Source organism: Salvelinus alpinus, chromosome 29 (genome assembly GCF_045679555.1).
Source record: "Salvelinus alpinus chromosome 29, SLU_Salpinus.1, whole genome shotgun sequence".
NCBI classification, from domain to species: domain Eukaryota; kingdom Metazoa; phylum Chordata; class Actinopteri; order Salmoniformes; family Salmonidae; genus Salvelinus; species Salvelinus alpinus.
In genome coordinates, this window is record NC_092114.1 from 3595375 (window position 1) to 3604998 (window position 9624).

Sequence of the window (9624 nt, forward strand, 5' to 3'; positions counted from 1 at the left end):
ATGGTCCTGTGTTCAGTCACATAAATGGCCTATCACCACAGATCATGAATCACCTTCCAGGCATCCATCCCAAACTCTGTGGAACGAATCCCCTTTCTTTTCCAGACTAACACAGCCTTAACTCTCTGTCTTAGATATTGGAATCATGGGTAGAGAGAAGCTGAGTTCCAAATTGCACCATATTCCCTATGTAGTGCACTACTTTAGATCAGGGCCATATTCCCTATGTAGTGCACTACCTTAGACCAGGGCCATATTCCCTATGTAGTACACTACTTTAGACCAGGGCCATATTCCCTATGTAGTACACTACTTTAGACCAGGGCCATATTCCCTATGTAGTACACTACTTTAGACCAGGGCCATATTCCCTATGTAGTGCACTACCTTAGACCAGGGCCATATTCCCTATGTAGTACACTACTTTAGACCAGGGCCATATTCCCTATGTAGTACACTACTTTAGACCAGGGCCATATTCCCTATGTAGTACACTACTTTAGACCAGGGCCATATTCCCTATGTAGTGCACTACCTTAGACCAGGGCCATATTCCCTATGTAGTACACTACTTTAGACCAGGACCATATTCCCTATGTAGTGCACTACTTTAGACCAGGGCCATATTCCCTATGTAGTACACTACTTTAGACCAGGGCCATATTCCCTATGTAGTGCACTACCTTAGACCAGGGCCATATTCCCTATGTAGTACACTACTTTAGACCAGGGCCATATTCCCTATGTAGTACACTACTTTAGACCAGGGCCATATTCCCTATGTAGTGCACTACCTTAGACCAGGGCCATATTCCCTATGTAGTACACTACTTTAGACCAGGGCCATATTCCCTATGTAGTACACTACTTTAGACCAGGGCCATATTCCCTATGTAGTGCACTACTATAGACCAGGGCCATATTCCCTATGTAGTACACTACTTTAGACCAGGGCCACATTCCCTATGTAGTACACTACTTTAGACCAGGGACATATTCCCTATGTAGTACACTACTTTAGACCAGGGCCACATTCCCTATGTAGTACACTACTTTAGAACAGGGACATATTCCCTATGTAGTGCACTACTTTAGACCAGAGCCATATTCCCTATGTAGTGCACTACTTTAGACCAGAGCCATATTCCCTATGTAGTGCACTACTTTAGACCAGAGCCATATTCCCTATGTAGTGCACTACTTTAGACCAGAGCCATATTCCCTATGTAGTGCACTACTTTAGACCAGAGCCATATTCCCTATGTAGTGCACTACTTTAGACCAGGGCCCTATTCCCTATATAGTGCACTGTAATGGTACTCCCTGTATATAACCATGTTATTACCTGGTACCCCTGCACATTGATTCTGTACCGGTACTCCTTGTATATAATCTCGTTATTGATATTTTATTGTGTTACTTTTTCCTTTTTTCTTCTTACTTTGTAACCCTGCTTTGTTGGTTAAGGGCTCGTAGTTAAGGACTTCACAGTACGGTCTACACCTGTTGTATTCGGAGCAGGTGACAAATAACATGAGTTGAATTGAGTAAAACAGTATGTAAACATGATTAAAATGACCAGAGTTCAATGACTCTATGTACATAGGGACAGCAGGGGCAGCAGTCTCTAAGGTGCAGGGCTAGGTAGTGGTGCAGGGCTAGGTAGTGGTGCAGGGCTAGATAGTGGTGCAGGGCTAGGTAGTGGTGCAGGGCTAGGTAGTGGTGCAGGGCTAGGTAGTGGTGCAGGACTAGGTAGTGGTGCAGGGCTAGGTAGTGGTGCAGGGCTAGATAGTGGTGCAGGGCTAGGTAGTGGTGCAGGGCTAGGTAGTGGTGCAGGGCTAGGTAGTGGTGGTAGTAGTGCAGGGCTAGGTAGTGGTGCAGGGCTAGATAGTGGTGCAGGGCTAGGTAGTGGTGCAGGGCTAGGTAGTGGTGCAGGGCTAGATAGTGGTGCAGGGCTAGATAGTGGTGCAGGGCTAGGTAGTGGTGCAGGGCTAGGTAGTGGTGCAGGGCTAGGTAGTGGTGCAGGGCTAGGTAGTGGTGCAGGGCTAGGTAGTGGTGCAGGGCTAGGTAGTGGTGCAGGGCTAGATAGTGGTGCAGGGCTAGGTAGTGGTGCAGGGCTAGGTAGTGGTGCAGGGCTAGGTAGTGGTGCAGGGCTAGGTAGTGGTGCAGGGCTAGGTAGTGGTGCAGGGCTAGGTAGTGGTGCAGGGCTAGGTAGTGGTGCAGGGCTAGGTAGTGGTGCAGGGCTAGGTAGTGGTGCAGGGCTAGGTAGTGGTGCAGGGCTAGGTAGTGGTGCAGGGCTAGATAGTGGTGCAGGGCTAGGTAGTGGTGCAGGGCTAGGTAGTGGTGCAGGGCTAGGTAGTGGTGCAGGGCTAGGTAGTGGTGCAGGGCTAGGTAGTGGTGCAGGGCTAGGTAGTGGTGCAGGGCTAGGTAGTGGTGCAGGGCTAGGTAGTGGTGCAGGGCTAGATAGTGGTGCAGGGCTAGGTAGTGGTGCAGGGCTAGGTAGTGGTGCAGGGCTAGGTAGTGGTGCAGGGCTAGGTAGTGGTGCAGGGCTAGGTAGTGGTGCAGGGCTAGATAGTGGTGCAGGGCTAGGTAGTGGTGCAGGGCTAGGTAGTGGTGCAGGGCTAGGTAGTGGTGCAGGGCTAGGTAGTGGTGCAGGGCTAGATAGTGGTGCAGGGCTAGGTAGTGGTGCAGGGCTAGGTAGTGGTGCAGGGCTAGGTAGTGGTGCAGGGCTAGGTAGTGGTGCAGGGCTAGATAGTGGTGCAGGGCTAGGTAGTGGTGCAGGGCTAGGTAGTGGTGCAGGGCTAGGTAATGGTGCAGGGCTAGGTAGTGGTGCAGGGCTAGGTAGTGGTGCAGGGCTAGGTAGTGGTGCAGGGCTAGGTAGTGGTGCAGGGCTAGATAGTGGTGCAGGGCTAGGTAGTGGTGCAGGGCTAGGTAGTGGTGCAGGGCTAGGTAGTGGTGCAGGGCTAAGTAGTGGTGCAGGGCTAGGTAGTGGTGCAGGGCTAGGTAGTGGTGCAGGGCTAGGTAGTGGTGCAGGGCTAGGTAGTGGTGCAGGGCTAGGTAGTGGTGCAGGGCTAGGTAGTGGTGCAGGGCTAGGTAGTGGTGCAGGGCTAGATAGTGGTGCAGGGCTAGATAGTGGTGCAGGGCTAGGTAGTGGTGCAGGGCTAGGTAGTGGTGCAGGGCTAGATAGTGGTGCAGGGCTAGATAGTGGTGCAGGGCTAGGTAGTGGTGCAGGGCTAGATAGTGGTGTAGGGCTAGGTAGTGGTGCAGGGCTAGATAGCGGTGTAGGGCTAGGTAGCGGTGCAGGGCTAGATAGTGGTGCAGGGCTAGGTAGTGGTGCAGGGCTAGATAGTGGTGCAGGGCTAGGTAGTGGTGCAGGGCTAGTTAGTGGTGCAGGGCTAGATAGTGGTGCAGGGCTAGGTAGTGGTGCAGGGCTAGGTAGTGGTGCAGGGCTAGGTAGTGGTGCAGGGCTAGATAGTGGTGCAGGGCTAGGTAGTGGTGCAGGGCTAGATAGTGGTGCAGGGCTAGATAGTGGTGCAGGGCTAGGTAGTGGTGCAGGGCTAGATAGTGGTGCAGGGCTAGATAGTGGTGCAGGGCTAGGTTGTGGTGCAGGGCTAGGTAGTGGTGCAGGGGTAGGTAGTGGTGCAGGGCTAGGTAGTGGTGCAGGGCTAGATAGTGGTGCAGGGCTAGGTAGTGGTGCAGGGCTAGGTAGTGGTGCAGGGCTAGGTAGTGGTGCAGGGCTAGATAGTGGTGCAGGGCTAGGTAGTGGTGCAGGGCTAGATAGTGGTGCAGGGCTAGGTAGTGGTGCAGGGCTAGGTAGTGGTGCAGGGCTAGGTAGTGGTGCAGGGCTAGGTAGTGGTGCAGGGCTAGGTAGTGGTGCAGGGCTAGGTAGTGGTGCAGGGCTAGATAGTGGTGCAGGGCTAGGTAGTGGTGCAGGGCTAGGTAGTGGTGCAGGGCTAGGTAGTGGTGCAGGGCTAGGTAGTGGTGCAGGGCTAGGTAGTGGTGCAGGGCTAGGTAGTGGTGCACTCCATGCCTCCATCCCTCCTCTTGCTAGGAGAGACACCTGCAGAATGTCACCTCTTCTGTTTGCATCTGGGACCGCATAGAATTGTGGGAGATTTAACATCTGCTGTTACTTCTCCTCGTGACAAAGGTCAGTGGAACGATACAGAATGATACAGTGGACTGAACATGATGCATTATGGTCCAACAGATATACAATGTATTTGACACAATGTTTGTGGTATAACAGACGGTCATCAGACACATTTCTATTAGTACGTGTAACTTTCCATACAACTCAAGTAACATACCAGGTAACATTTAAGCAAAATGTACCAGGTAACATTTAAGCAAAATCTGTCAAATACTACTACTGAGCTGAGTGATCCGTAAGCAATCTGACTCCATATTACTTTGTCATGTCCGTGATTGGCTGAGTGGTGTTGGAGCATGCCCAGTGAACACCAGGTAGCAGCATCTGGGATTTTCTAGAACACACAGTGCCCACGGCATCCAAGCTCCAGTGGTCAAACATCTGTCTCCGACGCGCACGCGCAACACACACATACACGCACACACACACTAGGAATGTGTCGGTTATGATCGTTAATATCGATCTTATCTCTGTATCACCACACCACTATCACTATCTCTCTCTTTTTATATTTCTCTCTCTCTCTTTTTATCTCTCTCTCTGTCTTTCTATTTCTATCTCTCTCTCTCTCTATCTCTGTCTCTGTCTCTCCTGTTTCCTTAATTCTATCTCTCTCTCATGTCTCCTTATCTCTCTTCTTTCTCCTTATCTCGCTCTCTCTTCTGTCTCTCTCTCTCTCTCGCTCTCTCTTCTGTCTCTCTCTCTCTCTCTCGCTCTCTCTTCTGTCTCTCTCTCTCTCTCTCGCTCTCTCTTCTGTCTCTCTCTCTCTCTCTCTCTCGTCTCCTTATGTACCTACTGTATCTATTCCGATTTCAGAGCACTCTCGTCTGAGTGTGCCAGAGCACAGAATAACTGATGAATTTACGAACGCTCAACACCCGCTGAATATGGCCGGTCACCAATGCTCTGGATAACATGAAAACAACCTAACCAGCTCTTCTACGGTGAGTAAAATGGTCAGGGTGAGGTGTTCTCTCATTTGTGTCTTGAAGTAGCTAGCAAGCTAGCCAAAGTTAGCGTGTGTGCTTGAGTTCCGTTGTGAGGTCAGCACGCTTGGATCAACCCTACTCCTCGGCCATAGTGTCCAGTGTGCCATAGTGCCCAGTGTGCCATAGTGCCCAGTGTGCCATAGTGTCCAGTGTGCCATAGTGCCCAGTGTGCCATAGTGCCCAGTGTGCCATAGTGCCCAGTGTGCCATAGTGACCAGTGTGCCATAGTGCCCAGTGTGCCATAGTGTCCAGTGTGCCATAGTGTCCAGTGTGCCATAGTGCCCAGTGTCCCATAGTGTCCAGTGTGCCATAGTGCCCAGTGTGCCATAGTGCCCAGTGTGCCATAGTGTCCAGGTTGCCATAGTGTCCAGTGTGCCATAGTGTCCAGTGTGCCATAGTGCCCAGTGTGCCATAGTGTCCAGTGTGCCATAGTGCCCAGTGTGCCATAGTGCCCAGTGTGCCATAGTGCCCAGTGTGCCATAGTGTCCAGTGTGCCATAGTGCCCAGTGTGCCATAGTGCCCAGTGTGCCATAGTGTCCAGTGTGCCATAGTGCCCAGTGTGCCATAGTGTCCAGTGTGCCATAGTGTCCAGTGTGCCATAGTGCCCAGTGTGCCATAGTGTCCAGTGTGCTATAGTGCCCAGTGTGCCATAGTGTCCAGTGTGCCATAGTGCCCAGTGTGCCATAGTGTCCAGTGTGCCATAGTGTCCAGTGTGACATAGTGCCCAGTGTGCCATAGTGTCCAGTGTGCCATAGTGTCCAGTGTGCCATAGTGTCCAGGGTGCCATAGTGTCCAGTGTGCCATAGTGTCCAGTGTGCCATAGTGTCCAGTGTCCCATAGTGTCCAGTGTGCCATAGTGTCCAGTGTGCCATAGTGTCCAGTGTGCCATAGTGTCCAGTGTGCCATAGTGCCCAGTGTGCCATAGTGTCCAGTGTGCCATAGTGTCCAGTGTGCCATAGTGCCCAGTGTGCCATAGTGTCCAGTGGGCCAGTGTAACGATGTGTGCTGAGAGTCGGGAAGCAAGTTCAGGGAGTGAGTTTAACATAATCCAAAACAAGAAACACGAACAACACACAGACAACACACAGGAACAGAAACAATGACGACTGGGGAAGAGACCAAAGGAAGTGACATATAAAAGGCAGGTAATCAAGGAGGTGATGGAGTCCAGGTGACTGTCATTATGCGCCTAACGATGGTGACAGGTGTGCGTCCTAACGAGCAGCCTGGTGACATCGAGGCCGGAATGGAGAGCACACATGACAACAGGGGATACCGGTACAGAGTCAATGTGCGGGGGCACAGGTTAGTCAAGGTAATTGAGGTAATATGTACATGTAGGTAAAGTGACTATGCATGGATAATAAACAGAGAGTAGCAACAGCATAAAAATGGAGGGGGGGGGGGGGACAATGCAAATAGTCCGGGTAACCATTTGATTACCTGTTCAGGAGTCTTATAGCTTGGGGGTAAAAACTGTTGAGAAGCCTTTTTGTCCTAGACTGGACGCTCCGATACCGCTTGCCGTGTGGTAGCAGAGTTAACAGTCTATGACTAGGGTGGCTGGAGGCAATTGTTTAGGTCTTCCTCTGACACCGCCTGGTATAGAGGTCCTGGATGGCAGGAAGCTTGGCCCCAAGTGATGTACTGGGCCGTACGCACTACCCTCTGTAGTGCCTTGCGGTCGGAGGCCGAGCAGTTGCCATACCAGGCAGTGATCAGACAAAGTCGTATGATGTCTAGCTAATAATTTGTTATGCTAACTAGCTAGTAAGAGGTTGCATAGCAACAGCATCAACTTCCGGGCAGACAGGCGAGGCGCTCAACTGAAAGGATACTGTTTGTTTACAGTATACTAAAATGAACTAACAGTATATAGTATGTAGTATATACTCATTAATAAGTATGTGGTATACAGTATGTTAGTATGGGTATTTGAACACAGCTACACACACGCAGTCTTGTACAACTAACCTTGTCACACACACACACATATTATTTGACCATGCTTGTCATTTATGAACATTTTGAACATCTTGGCCATGTTCTGTTATAATCTCCACCCGGCACAGCCAGAAGAGGACTGGCCACCCCTCATAGCCTGGTTCCTCTCTAGGTTTCTTCCTAGGTTTTGGCCTTTCTAGGAAGTTTTCCCTAGCCACCGTGCTTCTACACCTGCATTGCTTGCTGTTTGGCGTTTTAGTCTGGGTTTCTGTACAGCACTTCGAGATATTAGCTGATGTACGAAGGGCTATATAAAATAAACTTGATTGATTGATCTGGATAATCACACACACACACGCACACGCACACACACACACGCACACGCACACACACACACACACACACACACACACACACACACACACACACACACACACACACCACGACTCGGGAAAGGCAAGCCACAGGAAGCCAGTGAAGTGAGTGTTAATACTGACAAGATGCCAGCGTCTTAGCCAGTGAGACAGACAGACTCTGGGTACACAGTGCCTGTTGGTAAGGTCACAGAGAAGATGAATAAAAAGAAGAGATGTTTAATAACAGAATGGGCTTGACAGACAGACAGACAGACAGACAGACAGACAGACAGACAGACAGACAGACAGACAGACAGACAGACAGACAGACTGAGCTTTATCTCATCTCCTGCAGCCCTGCCGCGCCAGGCTCCGGCTCCAGTGTGTGTGTGTGTGTGTGTGTGTGTGTGTGTGTGTGTGTGTGTGTGTGTGTGTGTGTGTGTGTGTGTGTGTGTGTGTGTGTGCGTGTGTGTGTGTGTGTCCAGATGTCTGCTGGATCAGTGACTGATGGTCCAGATGTCTGCTAGATGGAGTGACTGATGGTCCAGATGTCTGCTAGGAGAGTGACTGATCGTCCAGATGTCTGCTAGATGGAGTGACTGATTGTCCAGATGTCTGCTAGATGGAGTGACTGATTGTCCAGATGTCTGCTAGAGGAGTGACTGATTGTCCAGATGTCTGCTAGATGGAGTGACTGATTGTCCAGATGTCTGCTAGAGGAGTGACTGATGGTCCAGATGTCTGCTAGAGGAGTGACTGATGGTCCAGATGTCTGCTAGATGGAGTGACTGATTGTCCAGATGTCTGCTAGATGGAGTGACTGATTGTCCAGATGTCTGCTAGATGGAGTGACTGATTGTCCAGATGTCTGCTAGATGGAGTGACTGATTGTCCAGATGTCTGCTAGATGGAGTGACTGATCGCCCAGATGTCTGCTAGGAGAGTGACTGATTGTCCAGATGTCTGCTAGATGGAGTGACTGATCGTCCAGATGTCTGCTAGATGAGTGACTGATGGTCCAGATGTCTGCTAGATGAGTGACTGATGGTCCAGATGTCTGCTAGATGGAGTGACTGATCGTACAGATGTCTGCTAGATATCTCTATTGTATGTATTATCATCAATGGTGGAAAACAATCTTGAATCCTTCTCATAACGGTCACACTTATTAACTAGATTAGTCATCTGTTGTTACAGTGGGCTAATCTGGTCATTTAGATTTCATCTTTGATTTACAATAAGATCTAGTTTTGCCTCGTATAGCCTACAAGTACTCTTCACATACTTCACCGCTGTAGCTACAAACATCTGAATTCCCCTCAGCTGTTTGTTCCTGTGCTGTGGATGGAATCAAGTGGACAGCGTCTTCCTCAGGGGAACATACTGCCCCCTGTCCAGCAGCAGGTAGAGCGATGGAATTAAAGAACCAGGATTGATAGTGCATCCATCACACGGACAGACAATGCACTGATACTTTCCCAGCAGCTGGATACGGAATCTGTGTTTCAGCGAGATGTGAGACAATATAGATCCCAGTTCTGTTCCAAATGGTACCCTATTTCCTGTATAGGGCTCTGATCAAAGTAGTGCACTAGGTATGCAACTGGAATCTACCCAGTTGGAGTGTGCTTGATCCTGGAGGCCTGACAGAGACAGTCAGTCAGTAGCTCAGCGCCACACAAGGAGGCAGACAGTCAGTAGCTCAGCGCCTGGTATTGACTGGTTACTGTTCTCCCTCTCTCTCAGGACACAAGGAGACAGTCAGTCAGTAGCTCAGTACCTGGTATTGACTGGTTACTGTTCTCCCTCTCTCTCAGGACACAAGGAGACAGTCAGTCAGTCAGTAGCTCAGTGCCTGGTATTGACTGGTTACTGTTCTCCCTCTCTCTCAGGACACAAGGAGACAGTCAGTCAGTCAGTAGCTCAGCGCCTGGTATTGACTGGTTACTGTTCTCCCTCTCTCTCAGGGCACAAGGAGACAGACAGTCAGTCAGTAGCTCAGGGCCTGGTATTGACTGGTTACTGTTCTCTCTCTCTCTCAGGACACACGGTTCTGATACAGAGAGCACCAATCACTGATGCTCATTAGGGGTGCAGGCAAAGCACAACAGATTTCTTACATACTCAAATTACTATTATTAGGTATGCTTGCAAAGCAAATCACAACTCTAGATGTATTACA